This window comes from Bactrocera neohumeralis, chromosome 6, assembly GCF_024586455.1.
Source record: "Bactrocera neohumeralis isolate Rockhampton chromosome 6, APGP_CSIRO_Bneo_wtdbg2-racon-allhic-juicebox.fasta_v2, whole genome shotgun sequence".
In the NCBI taxonomy this organism is placed as follows: domain Eukaryota; kingdom Metazoa; phylum Arthropoda; class Insecta; order Diptera; family Tephritidae; genus Bactrocera; species Bactrocera neohumeralis.
The window spans coordinates 37,579,777-37,597,533 of NC_065923.1; the positions used below are offsets into that span (position 1 = coordinate 37,579,777).

Below are 17,757 nucleotides of genomic sequence, written 5' to 3' on the forward strand. Positions count from 1 at the left end.
AACTAGAGCATATATCTGCCATATAAACTGGATGTTCGCGATCAAGTTCTTCTTTAGCAGGTTCTTAATTTTTATTGTTTTCTCTTTATTATATTGCAGCTAGTACAAATATTAGCTTTGAATATGCTAAATTTGCTTTTCTGCAGGATCATTCAGGTAAGTTGATTTTTATTTACTTTCGGATCAAGATTTTGTTTAAGTGCTGCGAAATCGATAAATAGGAATATGTGAAGAAGAAGAGAGAGAGTGGAGAGAATTGGGGAATGTATAGTAAATGGGATTGGTTTCTACAAGCAAGTACTGCCAGATGTTCAAAAGTTGTTATAAACGCACATTTCCTCACCAATCAATTTTTAATATTTCCAGCTTAGAGAATATGTATTACTTTGCCTCTCAGGAGCAAAATAATAAGTGAATATTAATGTTTTTGTTTAAATTATCTGACTTAATTATTTTTCAAGATTTCAACTGTTAATTGAAAAGCTTTCAATTTGTCAAATTACATTGTGTCTGCTGCCAAGCTTTCAGTTATCCAATTACTTACTACAAACAAGCCAATAGAGCAACGAGATACTGTTACTTATTGTCGTCAAGTTTGGCAAGCACGCAAGTTCATGTTGTTGGTATTTATCTTATTGTTGGCGTACATGTTCCGAGTTTGGGTGTCACTTGAACTTTGTGTTTGACTTTTTAAAAGCGTTTGCTCACCACATCACTTTTTCAGGTGAGTTTACTTTTTGTTGCAACAACTAGCTATGTATAATATTCTCCACATATGCTGCTTTTAGTGTCAAAAAAAGTACAAAAAGATGTTTTGCTTGATTTCGATCGATGAGTTTGTATTGCAGCCATATGCTGTAGTAAATAGTCCAAGCTGTTTGGAGATAGTGGCGATGCCTTGCATAATAACAAAAGGGGCTTTGTTCATCTATATATAAGATCGGTTTTAGAAACATTTTGGCTCACAATGCATGACACCACCAACGGTTTTGCAGGATTTGCACTCTTTTATTTTTCAATCCTCATTTCTATTTCACCTTAAAAAGACGAGAAAAAATAAAACAAAATAGCAGACATATTTATAATATCAGTTTAGCTTTGAAAAGTTAGAATGCATCGAGTTAAAATGAGCGAGAAATCTCGAAAATATATGTTAAATCTTTATTAAACGTCTTTTATGAGCTCTTCGATTATAATTTTCTAGTAAACAATATCTTTTTAAGGATCCGCAGAACTCTCCCTCCTTCCAGAACTCCTCGAAAATGTATCCAAATGATTGAGCATATAATTTAACTTGTTACTTATAGTTGCTCTTAGCATCTTAAAGTTCGCATAATGTCTTCATAATTTGGTGCTTTGGTTACCTAACAAAATGTTGATTACACAGTACAACAGCCAATCTGGGGGGTGAGAAATTCCAAGTCAGGGTGATGGTACTAGGTCAGTATAGTAAAACCCTCAAAGGGTTTGGCGTTCGTATGTGTCAGTTTTTTTTATGACCTTTTAAATTTTTTCTTATGTTATAGTGAACGAAAATTGGGTACCAAATATAGTGTGTAAAAGCTGCTACAACCGTCTAATGGTTTGGAAAAATAGATAATAGTGGTTCGCGAGTTATGATAAACTACGTTTTTGCCGAACTGTTTCAACTAAGCGAAAAAACATCAAGATAAGGAAAAAATTTAAAAGGTCATAAAAAAACTGACACATACGAACGCCAAACCCTTTGAGGGTTTTACTATACTGACCTAGTACCATCACCCTGACTTGGAATTTCTCACCCCCCAGACAATAATCCCAAAAATGTTCCACAGTGTTATCGACACTAAACCTTTTCAAACTTCGGTTGTCGGAACAGACATAACAGTGGTCAAACGCCGCATTTTATGACCAATAAAAAGTCCATAGTAGTTTTTTACAGTCTGAGTGAGGTATCTCCCAAACAGGCGTTGACTTCAATCTATATGTTTTATGTACCGGAGTAAAAGGAAATCATACGCTATCATGTCTAAAGTACACAGCGGATGGGTGATTAAATCGATGTTTTTAGTGCTCAAAAATGTAGTTATGTCGGTGGACACGACTATCTCACCTGTAACAATACCATAGACGTATTTCGAAGTATTTCGTCGCATTTCTAAACCCTTGCAACATGTTGCTACAGTATATACTGGTTTTGTTTACCTAACGGTTGTATGTATTCCTACAACTAATCGAGACAGATGTAAGGTTATATATATACAAGTAAATGATCTCGATAACGAGATGAGCCGAAATCCGGTTGACTGTCTGCATATCCGTCCATCCGTCTATCAGTCCGTCCGCCCGTCTGTTCGTGCAAGCTGTAACTTGAGTGAAAATTGGAATATGTTGATGGAACTTGGTATGCGCATTTCTTGGCAAAAAAAGATTAGTAGATTAGTAATCGGAACACTGCCACGCCTATAAAACGCCATTAACCGAAAACGTATAAGGTACCATAACTAAGCACTTAATTAAGGTATAGACTCCAATTTGGCAAAATTTGAAAAAGTGGACTTAACATTTTTCTGACATTCCTATGATGAAAATTGGCGAAAGCGGACTACAGCCGCAACTATTTCCCATAGAGCACAATTTTGAATTTCACTTAATTCTTCCACCTTCCGGTGGATAAATGCAGAAGCAATTAATATAATGGGATAAAGGTTAGGTTAGGTTGAGTTAATCTAGTAGGCCAATGAGCCACATATATACCAACTTTGGTCCTTTGCGATACCAGATGGAGCTCAGTTAATAGGTCTATGAGGGGTTTGAGATGCCTGCGCGAATTTCAACAGAATCTGTGGCCTCGCTATCGATACTAACATCCATCCATCATACCGTGGGGCCCTCAGATGCTTATAGCGAAGTCTTGCCTAAGCAGGACAAGTGCACAGGTGATGCTCAATTGTTTCTCTGGTGATAAGGGATTCAACTTTTCATGAATAATGACTTTTACGTGTGCAATCTTTTGACAGAAAATTGCGTAAATCGAACCAAAATTGTTCATGCCCTTAAGTACTGGACCCAGATATATAATTGAAATCTAGAGGGAATCCTTTTCTGATAGTAGGATGTCAGTGTGTCAAACATAGGTTGAATCACATTAATACTTTCTTTAGTGCCCATACAATGTATACAAGGAATTTCGAACTTTCGGGTTTCTTAATAAAATTGAGAGAGCTTGTTTTTCTTATAACAGTACATATTTGTGCTTAGAATGAATAAAATCGGTTAAAAAGTGGACTGGGCTCCGTATAACTAACAAGCCTTATGTATCTGAAGTTACTTCCCCGGTATTAATTCCTGCAAGATGCAAGAGTATGAAATATTCGGTTATACCCGAACTTAGCTCTTCCTTATTTGTTTTTTTTTTTCTTTTTTGTGTTTTTTACTTTCTCTAGACTAGTCGATTGTTTTAAGCGATTGACATTGTGTGGTATCCAACGAAAACACATTTTGTTTTACAGTCAAATCTGACGATAGGTCACAGACGAACTTGCATATCAGTTTGCGCACAGCATTTATACTTTTCGAAAAAAAAAACAACTGATTTAGACAATCTTTACGAAACTCGTCTCTGAGAGATCGACCCCGATTGAATTCCACATATCATTGATGAGCACTATACCTTGATTCTTCTTCTTCGTTGCCAAAAATTGAAATAAGTTCATCGATACACTGTTGCTGAGTTAATCCACTTCGATAGTTATTATAAACAACCGCTCGAAAAGGTTCGGGATTTTTGGCCGTAATGAATATCTTTAGTAACTGTAAGACAGACAGTAACAGAGGAATACTATAAATGCGGGAAAAAGTGGTCTCCGATGTAGGTCTCCCTATATAGACTGTATGTGTATATTCATCAGTTATCTCTTTCAAAGGCAAGCTTTGGAGTCTTCGTTGCCTTGACTGCATAATAACGTCCGTTACTTTAGACTAGAGGAAAATAAATTTTCATTATTTAAACAGGAACTAATTTAGGCGCACGCCATACAAATTGGAATAGATGCACAATTTCAAATTTACAGCGTCGCTTCCTTTATCTAAAGCTATAGCAAAAAATGCAGCGTTAGATGACCGCTGAGTTAACTTGCCAACTGCCTGTCACGTCCTTGGCAACGACACGTGCGCAAGCCATATATTCACTATTTTACTTCCTTACAGCACTATTCGAGCAAAGAGTGTACACAGGGAGGCCATCCAATGTAGTTGGCGTACGAGTAATGAGCTAAAAGGAAATTTCGGTGGAAAGACTATATGTGTTTTCACAAAACGTGGCTACTTTTGCCCATATTGTGGTAGGGTACGTAGATGCAATGTATGAGTTGTATTCACTGAGTGAAGTTATATATTTCTGACTTAAAATAAACATGAATCTTCATTCTCACATTCGAAATGCATTGCATTTCGGCAAATCTGTCGACCTACAGCTGATTAATTCGCAGTTTCCATTGCGTCTAATGTTATGTCAGTTGTAGTAAAATCATCGGAATTTGTTCGACCCAGGCATGGGAGCTACTTAATCCAAATCATTTTTTAAAAAATAATGGCAAATCCTTGTTTTTATAGTAAAGCTAAATTCTTAATATCAAAATTAAATCAGATGCCTTTTATTTCTTTCTGTAACGCACATGTCTAAAAAATCAACCTATATAACGTAGATGATGAGATAATAAAAATAGTTCGTACGAAACTTGAGGTAATCACTTTGGCCGTATTCGGCCCTTCTAAAAAGTAGTGCAAAAAGAAACTTTACGTGTTTTAGATGGTCCGACTGTACAGATATTTAATCGTTTGCTCACGCTTAATGAAGTGGAATCAATGCCGAATCAGAGGCCCAAAGAAACTAAATGCGTTGAAATTCACACAGAACACAGTCAATTTAAAGTCTATTCTTCATTTTTGCTGTCACCATAAATTCATTAACGTAAATTATTGAATAGAGTATAAAATGCATTTACTACTGGCAGCTTATTATCTATTCTAACAATACAATCTAAAATTTTTGTAGTAGTAAAATATTCCCCAAATTTTTTTTGGAATGCTGTTGGGTTTACTGAATGTAAATGGGGATCCTTTCTTGTCAAGTATATGCAAATGTTCCAATTTAAAAATAAATTCTGGATGGTTTTTCCATATATACATATATAAGCGTATATATTTCTTAATATTGAGTAATCGAATGACATCTTTTAAGGTGAGAAGCAATGTTTCCTCAAAGATGGATACCAGGGTGGTCTGATGACTGTCGCTTTTATTCAGTTCGGACTACGAACCATGAACATTACAGCTGTTCAGCTCCATTTGGTGAATAACAAACTGTTCATCTAAAATTGGGCCATCGCTTGGTCAAGCGTTTTGAACTAATTTAAGCCCGTAAGGTTAGGTTTGTTTGATGGCTGATCCATAGATTGTACTTGAAATACATTATGCAGTAATTTGTGTAGCCATAAAAATAAAACTCCTGTATTCAAACTTAAAAGTCTATAAAGTTTTGATCTCGCAACTGCTGAAAAATCAAGAAAGAAGTGCCGAGTGCTCGTCTTATTTTAGACAAATTCTACAGCTGGCATCCGGTAAACTTTGCAACCTTACAACATCGGCACCGATAGGGCAATGGCCTGTAAGAATCCACACAAGTAGGGAGAGGAAAGCCCTATTGATGACAAAGAGCTCACTGGATCTCTTACGATCGATCTTAGGCTGAAAAGGATCAGGCATGAACCGATGTTAACCCAGCGCTTGGCAAGTTATCATGAAGCTAGCCAGTAGTACAACACCTGTTGAAAGGGAAGCACCAATTCGTTCCCATTTTATTGATGGCGGGGTCAGTCTGCCTTTCCTTGCCAACTCTACTACTTTGAAATTGCCTGCGAATTCGCTGTGGCCTAGCCTTTATAAAAGTCTCATTCGAAATGTAGGCCAATGTTGGAGCGTATTTAATATCTTTCGAAAAATTTCGTTTTTTAGTAGGCTAAGTACTCATCAGACCGCACTCGTATATGCTACCTTTATATGTAGGCAACAATTTTTGTTTGTAGCTTTCCGTAGTTAAATCATTTTTTATCAGTTTGCTTTGCTAGTGCAATACAATATTATTTTCGAAAACCAATTACAGTTATACTCTTCAGCCATGGCCGCTTAGCAGTATGCTGTGTGCAGCGTAGTCATTTACAGTCATAACGATTGTACCAAATAAATGTAATGACAGCAAATTGAATATCGAAATTATTAGAACTCACATGCACAGTCATTCTACAATTCATTGAGCTTGCCTCAGAACGCGTAGCTCAGACCATCTAACGGGAACGACTAAACTTTTGACCGTGACATTGCCCTTGTGTGTGTGGTTGGGATTGCTAAAGTTTTGTATAAATATGTATGCGGCAAGGGTCGTCACTTGCATCAAATTATTAAATAAAGGGATCACAATAAGCTTTAGATATTTCCGAGATCATTTGTAAATGAAACTTAGTAGCAAGATGGCTCACTGGCTGACGAGCTATTCATTTGTTTATAATAAAGGCCCGTGTCCGTTACCGTTTGCAGAACACAAATCTAACTACATTCATATTTAACTTTATAGAGATTACGCTGAGTTTCGTCCACACTTGTTTTCGCCCAAAGTTTTGCCGAAAATTTGTACTCAAACCTGTTTAAAGACTTCAGGTTTATTATGTAGTGAAAACAACTTGCTAATTGAGGCATTAAGTTCAGTGTTTATATAAGGAGTTTTTCAATAAGACCGCTACAAAAGTTTTTCTAAATAAATGAAGCAAACAGATTCATCACTCGTCGCTGGCTTGCTAGCATAGTCCAAAGACTTGACGTGGCCACACAGGAAATAGTCCATTGGCGTCAAATCGCACGACCGAAGCGGGCAATTGACTGGGTCATTTCTTGAGACAACATGTTCACTAAACTTGCTTTCCAAAAAATCGATTGTGACATCTGCTGTGTAGCTTGTGCCGACTTCCTGTTGAAATCACATATTGTCCAAGTCCATATCATCCAATTTGGGCTAAAAATAGTCGGTTATGATTTAGCGGTAGCGATTCCCAGTCACAGTAACGTGACGGTCTTGATCATCAGGGAAGTAGTACGGCCCAATGGCGCCGCTGGCCTATAAACCGCACCAACCGTAATTTTTTCGGGATGCTATGATGACTGTTGGAGTACGTGTGGATTTCTGCCTAACCAATAACGTATATTTTGTTTATTTATGAAGCCGTTCAGTCAGAAATGAGGCTGTTCGCTGAATATGATTTTTCGATGAGATTCTGGATAATTTTTAAGTTGTTGCGCAGCCCAATTCACGAACATACGACGATTCTGGTGGTCAAGCGGCTTCAGGTCTGTCGTCAATTTAATATTGTAAGGAAGCTAAGATATTTTCGCAAAATTTGCCACAACGACGTCACAGAGAGCTCAATTGTCAAAAGAGCTGGAAAGAATATGGCGTTGCTAACTGTCCCTATCGGTCCAATTATGTTACGTCTTTATTGAAAACCCCATTATGACAAACTAAAACTAACAGCTTCGTAAATATATTTCGACAACTAGATCATCATTATAAAAGAAAAACCCATCACAATTTTTAAATAGAAATTAACTGCTTATTTATCTTCCACTTAATAAATAATGCCGACTATCATTTGAAGAGATAATAAATGCTTCCTCACAAAACTTTATGTCAACATAAAAAATAAGCTGTAAACAATTACAGTAAGCAAACAGCGCTTTTCACCTTTTTTGTTTCGAATTCATTGCCGCTTAAATAAAATGCCGCAATAATAATAACCAAGAAGCTGTTAGCCAAATGCCCAAAGTTACTCATAAGTCATGTCACACATTATCTCACTTCAAATACGTTCAGATAGTACTTGTGCATACGTGTGTGCAAACAAGCAAACGCTGTTTTGTTTGCTGTATTTAATGTGGCTTTTAATAACTGAGGAATTATTTATTTACTTACAGAGGCCATGACGGTTGTGGCGCTCTGCTCTGAAAAGCTCAGAACACCGGTCTGTTGTGGTACCCAAAACTCCTATATAATCTGTAAGACCATCAAAAATCGAAAAGACGGGTTTAAATCGAGCACAAATTTGATGAGGTAGCTATTGCAAGTTTCGGATATGTCTTTCAGTTCGCCGAAGGTAAAACCATCAAGATGTTTCAGCCTCGGCTTTGCAAAATAGATGATAAAGAAGACAGTGCCTGAATTTTGACATCTGACGCAAAGGTGACTCCTTTGTCTAGCTCATCAGCTTTGCAGTTGCCAGCAATTCCGCTATGACCGGTATCCAAACGTGTCTGATGATGAAATAAAATAAATTGAAGTAATATTTCCAGTGAGGATGAACACTGCTTAACTAGCTTTGAATGCACACTTAGCGAGCTCTGCGCTAGTATTTCCGCTCTATAGGGTAAATGAGCACATCCCTGAAAGATGTTGCGCTTAGTGGCAACCAACCACCACCTTAGGAGCGGCTACTTTTGTCTCAAAGGCAAAACAGTAGTCCGGTAGGCTAAAGCTAAGATTGAATTAAAGCTTCTTATAAGCCCATTCATTAGTGAAATAGCTCACTGCTCTTCTTCACAGCAACTTCTGCCCGTCCACATATTCCTCGTCGGTATGCTAGCAGAGAAAAAGCCACCACGAGTAGCCTCTGCAACACAATTAGCAGAGTGATATCCACGGGTGCTATGCCTTTCTTACTCTGTCCTCATTATGTGATCTCTATGAATGCTTTCTCTAAAGAATGAGCTACAGGTATTTCACCTTATCAAGAGACTGAAGATGAGATCTTCCAAAAAACCTCGTTTGGAACCTCGCACCTTTAAGTAAATAAAACTATTTCAAATTTTACTTAGGTTGACGGTTAAGATACCTTTAAACAACGCCTTATAGTAAGCTACCACCCTACAGCCTAGTTCCTCGATTTCATTAATTAGGTCGTTAATGGCGAACATATACAAGATTGATAAGTGATATAGAGATGCTCAGCATGCATCAAAAACATATATTTGAAGCTACCAGCGACTTCGATCTAAAACAAGAAAAAAGATTTCATCAATTTCTTCGGACATAAAATAATACCAGCGACTTCGATCTAAAACAAGAAAAAAGATTTCATCAATTTCTTCGGACATAAAATAATACCAATGCCATTAACAATAACCTATGCAAAATTTAGTAGAGATATCTCGTTAAATGATAAATGTTTCCATGCAAGCACGTGATTTCGATAGTTCTGTTTGTAAGGCAGCTAAAGTATGCTAAAGCATACTTTATGGCTAAGGTCATTACGCTGATTATTTATATATACCTAAACTATGTATTTACTTTATAGGGTCTCCGGCGTTTCATTCTGGGGATTACAAACTTCGTGACAAACTTAATATACCCTCTTCAGTTTATAAAAATTGAACATTTATGCCATATTATGAGACCACATTTTCACTGAGGAAAAGAAAGCGTATATGAAGTAGCCAATGATTTGAATTTTGCTTTGAGCTTTCCAACATCCTCACTTGACCTACACATCCAATATTGCATGACAGTATTTGAACTTAATTAACAAACTGAAAACGATTATAAAGTTTTTGCAAATACTCAAGAATTTTACGAAATAATTTGCATATTTACGATTTAAATATGAATACCAATAAACCTAATATTTTTTCTAGAAAAAATTCCAACCATCCACACAAATGCTAGCAGCTATGCTTTCGCCAATAATTGATTCGCTGAAGGCTTCAACAACAGCAATGCGTTCCTTGATGAACATTACGCTAACGGTACAGATGTTGGCTTTTTCGAGGGCTTCGTGAATAACGACAGCGAGAGTGCTTTCAACGAGTTAATCGCCAACCTAAGCACAATTGCATGCGACTCTGGTAAACAATTAGTAAGCACAGTAATCAATGCAAATGTCGAAGCTACAACGCCTGTCGACAACACAACACCCATCCCACTAACAGCAGCGGTGTCGGCAGCCACAATGAACGCTAGTGCTGCCAATAATAATATTGTGGACTACCACAATGTGTCATTATCGCTGAACAAGTGGTGGCTTAACGCCATAAATTCAACGACACTCACCTAGAGGGAATGCGCGTAATACAAGTACTGACGCTGATAGTTGGGTGACAAATACACAAAATATTTACAGCAACTACGACGGCGAAGTATTAGACCCGTGCCATCCAATCAATTCGAAATTCAACTGCACACAGACTGATTTTGTGAAATTCCTGCTCGGACCGCAGACGCTCCCGCTCTATAAGGCGTTGCTGGTGAGTAAGCACACAATTTGCATAGAATTTATTGTTTGTAGTATGTCTTGTTCCCGACATGAAATCCCTAGAGTCAACTTAATATCTGTATAAAATAATAAAATCAACTTATCAAATTAGCCACAGGCAATAGCTAGTAACACACGTACGCAGGCTTAATTTTTCTACGTATATCGCCGGGGAGAATTTTTCTTCTTCTTTATTGGTGTAGATACCTCTTACCCGAGTTTACAATAGCTTCTTCCTTTTTGCTGTTTGGCGCCAATCGGAGATTCCAAGTGTAGCCAGCCATCTGTTCAACATGAACTGATTCAATATCATCGGCATACACCTGCAGCTGTACATCCTTATAGAAGATTGTACTTTCCCTACTCAGCAATAGGTTGGAGAAATTACACGATAAGGAGTCCCCTTAACTGAAACCTCGCCTGGTAACGAAATGCTCGGAGAGGTTCTTCCGGATCCTGACATAGCTTTTGACGTTGTTCAACATCAGTTTACACAGCCGTATTAGCTTTGCGGGCATAACAAGTTCGGACATAGTGGCATAGAGGCAGTTCCGTTTTTTGCTGTCAAAGGCGGCTTTATAATCGACAAAGAGGTAGTGCGTGGCGTTTTTATTTTCACGGGTCTTTTCCAATATTTGGCGCATGGTGAATATTCGGTTAGTTGTTGATTTTTCAAGCCTAAAGCCACACTGGTAAGGTCCAAACAGCTTGGTGGGCTTCAGCCTTTCCCACAATACACTCGATAGAACCTTACAGGTATATGCTATGTTGAGGAGGCTTTTTCCACAGGTAGTTAACGTAGATTGAGGGGTCTCCCTTTTTGTGGATTGCGCGGAGCACACTTATATTCTAATCGCCGGGCATGCTTTATTTAACAAAGAAGCTGATGCAGGTCTCATGGGTCCTATGTACATTATTGAATATTATGTTTAGTTGCATACCGCATACCGACTATGCATATTTGTTTGTATGAGAGTAGTAGTAGAGATGTAGTAATTTGACTTCGTAGAACCTAACTTTGACTTAACAATTAACGAATGTTTTTGCATAAAAATATGACTTTTTTTAATCCAGCTATGATAGGTAATTCATTTGCTGTAACAATCGATAACACAGGCCAACACTCAATTTGCTTCTTTGAATTTATCAACTGATTCTAGTTAATTTGGGTGCGCTGAATTCAAATCTGTAATCAGTTTGTCTCTATCAGCTCTAGTTTTCATGATATAGCTTTTTTTTAATTTTAATTTTTTTTAATTTTGTCGGGCTGTGTATTGATTCCATAGTGGAAAACTGTGAGGCATCCAAATACCATTCTTTGTGTCTGAAAAGGAAGAAACAGCCGCAATGGCGAAATCCGTTGAGTATGTTGGTTGTACTCTAGCGGCAATTTCCCAGAAATAGATTTCCCATAACTTGAGACATATAATGCTTTTCAAAACCATGCACAGACTACTTACTGGTGAGTTACTGCAATAAAAAGGACATTAACAAAGTTCTTTAGATGCGAGTGCGATTTTTTGGAATTTCAATTTCTGTAAAAGTAATTCATTTATAAGAAATACCCAGGATTCAATTTAATAAAAGAAGCTTAAGAAGCTCATCGCCTATGCTCGTTTCATGCAATTCATATGTACGTGTTTGTGTGTCTCTTCAATAGCAAAATGGTATTTTTGAGCGCCTCTGCATTATCAAAAGAGAACTGCTTCCACAGCTCTGCAGCTTTAAAATGTGATTATATTTGGCATGCAAATGAGTTTGGTGTTTGCGATCGCCCCGTACACGCCTACGTCGCCGCCTAAACTAACGAGTCAACGCTATCCTGTGTTGTCGGGCAAATATTTATCTGTTGATTTCGCCATTGCACTTTTACTCCTTTGTCGTCGACATTTTACGTGCCTTGCACGCCCAGTCGAAGATGTATGAGTGTAGAGGGATAAATTTGCATCCTGCAAAATTAAATTTTCGAATATTTTTGTAAAACTTATTTTTGAAATGGAAAAGGATTGGCTGGATTAAGCGACACCTTGTAACCGTTGGTTTTTTCACTAAACACAGCGTGAGCGTTATGCAAATTGAAAGCATTAGGTGCCGGAAAAATATTAGTTGGGTTAGTTTTGTATGCATATTTTGCATTTTTGCATAAATTTTTGTGTATTGAAAAAGAGTTGGGCAGACATCATTAACTATGACCATACGAGTACTGGCTTGCCACTAAATAAAGAGTAGATTGATTTGCATAGTGGAAAGTTCTCTCACATAGTTTTTGTTGCACTTATAATTCATAAAATTTTATTGGCACTCATAAAAGTGTCTGCAACATTTTTAGCATATTAATTTACAGATGAATATTTGTGGCACTTTCTCCGGCTTGAATCTTTCATATTATATGCTGACCCAAAAAAGGTACTTGTGGAAGCAATTTAGAAATATAAAACAAGTGTAATAAGGTGAGGAGTGAATTATTTTTATCGAGTAGTTTATATTTTATCGTTTCGGATACCAAAGCATACTAAAGTCTCTGAAGGCTCTATCAGCATACGGCTACCAAACTCAGCCAGAATTTTCCAAACGAAAGTACTAGGTATAGCGACGACCTCTGGTGTTCTATTGAATAACTTATGCAAGATAAGGAAAACAATCACATATATAAATCGATGGGGAAATGCCATTGCTGGCCTTGTCGACGCCACAGATTAATTCTACTACTTATAGTCAACAATTGTACGAAGGCTTTATGCTCGCTGGCAGATGAATTCCATTTATCCATAATTTGGGTTCCCCGCCATAAGACTGTTTGCGACAACGAAAATGGAGACAATTGCGCTAAGCTAGGTGCCGTTTTAGGCAAATCCAAGGCGAGGAAAACTCCGTTAGGGTTGAGATAGCTTTATAGGGATTTTGTACAAATAGCTGAGAACAGATGGAAATCAGTAACCAATTTGCAGATAACGAAGCAGATATTGTCCAAGTATTATGAGACCAGAACTGAACACTAATTACGTTGGTTCAGGATTATTATATACAGAATTACAGCTATCGATATGATGTACTGACTGACGGAAGCAGTGGCTTTGAAAAGTTTGAGACTGATTTTGACCTCTTTCAGGTGAGACGCTTGAATACAATACTTGTGAAGCATTTTACTGTGATATCTTCATTATTATTCTTCTTTAGTAGCATAAACACTGCTTACGCGATTATAGCTGAGTTTTCTCCACTTATTCTTTCCAACGGAGTGGAGGGTTTCTTCTTCGTCTGCATCTACCGACAGGTACTACGCCGAATATTCTCAGAGATCGAGTGATTTCTTCCATTCGGGCGAGAAAGACTTGGCGTCAGCAAGTTTGGTTTAGTTTACACAAAAACCCTTTAAGTATAACTAAACCACAATTAATAATATTTTATTTATTTATATTATATATAATCCAAACTACAGTAATTGATATGGACATTGTTACTCATACGCCGCGCCGTCCTATTATTAATTACCTTTGGTATAGCCCAACCTTTGGTTATAGATAGGCTTTCCCGAAATAGCTGATTATCAATTCACTGAATTTGAGATAGCGGTAATTAATTTGTGATTAGTGTGTTTAAAGCTTCTAAACATGCGTTCAGCGGAGTCAACGACAGAGGGATATTGGAGTAAATTAAATCATTTTGTCCGCCATGTTACTAAAGCGAAACTGTTGAAGACCTGAATATAATTGTTTTCTTTAATTTTTTAATTGCGATAGACGGCTAAAGCTCTAAATGTTAAACATAATATAACAGCTGAAGTGGTTGATTTATCTTTAGATATTGTTGATAATACTGCGTTTGTCGAACTTTGTGATTATTTTTGTTTATGTTGGAGTATTCTCATTAATAATAAATAATGCTTTTATTTCAATTAAATGCACATTCTTTATGACAACCTTCTATTAATTTCTGACCTCGCATTGGTTTCTTTTTGTAATAACTTAATTTATGTGACTGTGCAGTTGACTAACTTACGTCATAAAGACGATTTTTACATGATCAAAATGCCATGAAAACGGTCTTACAATTTGGTTTTCTTATGAGGAATCAAGATAAATCCTGGATGTCACATAAATGTTGTGTTACGTGTGTGAAACTGCTAATAAGTTGAATTCAACAGCACCCATACACCCGAAAAACAGAGCCTTCGGCCCATAATTCCGGCCTCTTTTTACGAAATACTTCGCCCAAACGACGCTTAACACTCAAATAGTATTTCTTGTTGACAGTTTGGCCAGTCGGAGGGAAATCGGAGTACATCACACCTTGATATAACTTTTTAATCTGCTTTGACTTGGTTTGTTCGACTTCCGGATCTGTTTTTCGAAAAAACTGAGTGATTTTGGAACCAATTGTGATTTCAATTTTTATAGGCCTAAATGATCCTTTAAAATGATTTTCACTGATCCTTCCAATATTTCAACGATGCTAGTAATATCTCTGATTGTTAATCGTTAATTCCCAAGCAAATTATTAAAATACGAGTTGTACGTTTGTGAAAAGATGGATAGGAGAGAGAGATACTGTTCAGATTTCTGAACAGTTCCTAACGGCTACAATTGTAAATAAGATATTTTTGTAAATCTGTATAGAAACAGATATCATATTACAAATATTTATGTGTATTTTCGCTTTGGTAACACTTATGTTTAAGATATGTGAACATACTGTCGGTATGTACAGTAGAATAGTATTAAGATATGTGTATGTACACTGCATGTGGTGCATACAATAATTAGGACAAGAAAATTTATAAATAAAGGAGCTCTGGGCAACCAGAGCTGAGTACTGTTTAAATCTTAAACCCTTCGCGTTGTGATTTTACAGATAGAGAAACACAAAACCCAACTAGCCAGGAAAAGGGATGAGTCACATGACATCTAAAAGCGAAAACAAAGTTATTGTTCTCGTTTTTGAAAAAAAACACTGCTCAGTCTAAAAGAAACTAAAAAACTTTTTTAAAAAAGGGATTAGAAATATATCAAAATACATTACAGGACAGATTTTAGAGGCTTGAGACGTCTTTGCAAAAAAAGGTTAAACATTTATTCAAAGGAGGGTTAAACACACCCAAAATTTACACACAAGCTTTTCTGCTTATGAATTTAGAGTTTTGAGTGCTGAAGGTTTACTGAATTCAGCTGAAATGCTTAGCAGCAAAAATAACCATAATTAGATACTGCAAGAAGACAATGTACCGAAACATAGGAGCGGGCTCTGTACTCAAAGGAAACAAGAACATCCAATAGAGAATGTCTACTCTTTAAGAAAAACGTAGTTTCAACTTGCCATCAAAGATGTCAGGCTGTAGTAGACAATACAGGAGATTGGAGATCATAACGATTAGACGTCAGCTATAATAAAACAATATCTTTTCTATAATTACAACGTTATTTTTTTGAATGCACTGTACGTTAGTAGAATTATATGAGAATATTCATATATTTGGTAATCTGTGATTTGTTATCAAATGTGGGTGAAGTCGGTCTACAAGCAATTTTAGTTGTCATTGTAAGAAACATAAATATATGGCCATCATTCACATCGTTTACTGCTTTAGCAACCTGAGAAGTGAAACGGAATTTAATTAAAGCTTTTTTGAAATGAGAAAAAGCAAAGGCATTGGAGACCAAAAAGTCAAATTATGGAAAAAATCGAAGCTGAAAACAAAAGCATCAACGGCCAAGCAAATATAAATGATTAAAACTGTCTGCAAAGTGGATTATTTGAATTTAAATTTTAGATACGCATACATTTAAACAATCCATCCTAATATCGAAACAATATAATTATGCCAACTGGCAAAATAAACACGGAGGCGAAATAATAAAATTAGCATAACATAATAATAGGCGCTTTTGCCACGACTTGCGCCCTTCGCCACGCCAAAACACCTTCACACAAACGACACTTCACATATTCGACTTACACACACATACAACCATTTCATTTCGTTTAAGTGCGAAATAATTTTGTATCCTCAACACGAGACGTACTACATACAGTAGTTAGGGCTAAAGGCAATTGTCTAAGTATTAACTATTACAGGGACATGTGTTGAGAGGAAGTGCTGTAAATACAATTACTCTGGCGAACATTAAATACAAACAAAAATCGTGGCAAGAAGATCCGTAACGGGTTAATTTTTGAGGCAACATTTCCACACATAATGGTACTGATTTCATAACTGCACATCGTAACTTTTGGCATATAATTGTAGTCTTCCATAATAAACTCTTACATAAATTATAACTTACCATCTCAACAGGGTGCCATTACGAGATTTAAACTCATGAAACGTAAATTATTTAGCACAGTGATTACCTAATTGTGAGATGGAAGTTCAAGATGACTGACACTTTGCCCAGGTAATAAATTTCAATAAGGCACTAGCTCTTGCACGCTTTTGTACCTCTTACCTCCGTAAGAAGCCATTACGCTTTAACTGTTTTTCCAGGAAATGAAGCAGATTTTTATTGCGAATGAAGAAGCAAGAAATTGCCGTGAGTGCAGAAGTGTGAGGCTTTTTCTTCCACGCAGAATGAAAATGCAATAGTTTGAGGACGTAAAATGTAGTAATCAAAGATATTGGAAAAAGGGATTAGATGGTTTCAGGCATTTTCTTTTTCTACTTCTTGGGCGTAATGATTAATTAATATAAATTATTTGTCGCGCAGTTAATAATAACTTTTCGCCGAAATTTAATATGTTTAGAACTCAACAAAGATTTATCATTCCTTACCACTGGTGGGGGGAAATGAAAATACCTTCATTGAGTGAGAATTTATTCATTCTGATTTTATTTTGTATTTTCCTTGCTTATATACAAATTTTAAAACTATCTTAAATAACTAAATATATGTGTATGTTTGTATGTTTGCACACCACATGGGGTTGTTTTTAACTATACAAATTAATACATGTGTGTGTGTGTGTGCTGTCATACAAGATATTTTATCTCATCATTGTTTATGCTGTATGGTTTGGGATTACTTTCAAGTGCACAAGTGCATTTGTAATCAATTGCCAAACCTAAGTAAATATGTTTATATTATATTTCTTGAGTGCATGCGTATTACATATTAATGCATACGTGCCTCATATATGTATGTATGCTGCATATATGTAAATGCATATATTTTTGTGTGTTTGTTTATGTATGTTTTGTATTGCCTCAGCATTGACGAAGATAAGCCTGTTCAATATATTTGAACATAATAATTTCCGTACTCTTTACGCTCCTCAAATATTTCATAACATTTCCCACAGTTGAGTTGGAGGTGTACAAGTATTTTAGCAATAAGCATATCGATTGGCTAGCATATCGATAGTACAGCACAGCTTAATGAAGGGTACATCCACAGAGACTGCACTTCACTCACTAATCTTAAATATGGAGAGA

The 17,757-nt window shown here is 36.5% G+C and overlaps 1 pseudogene; it reads left to right on the forward strand.

Annotated features, from left to right (window-relative positions):
• The first annotated feature begins 9,770 nt into the window (after positions 1–9,770).
• The window catches only part of LOC126761914 (uncharacterized), a 93,791-nt pseudogene continuing 85,804 nt past the window's right edge, over positions 9,771–17,757 (forward strand).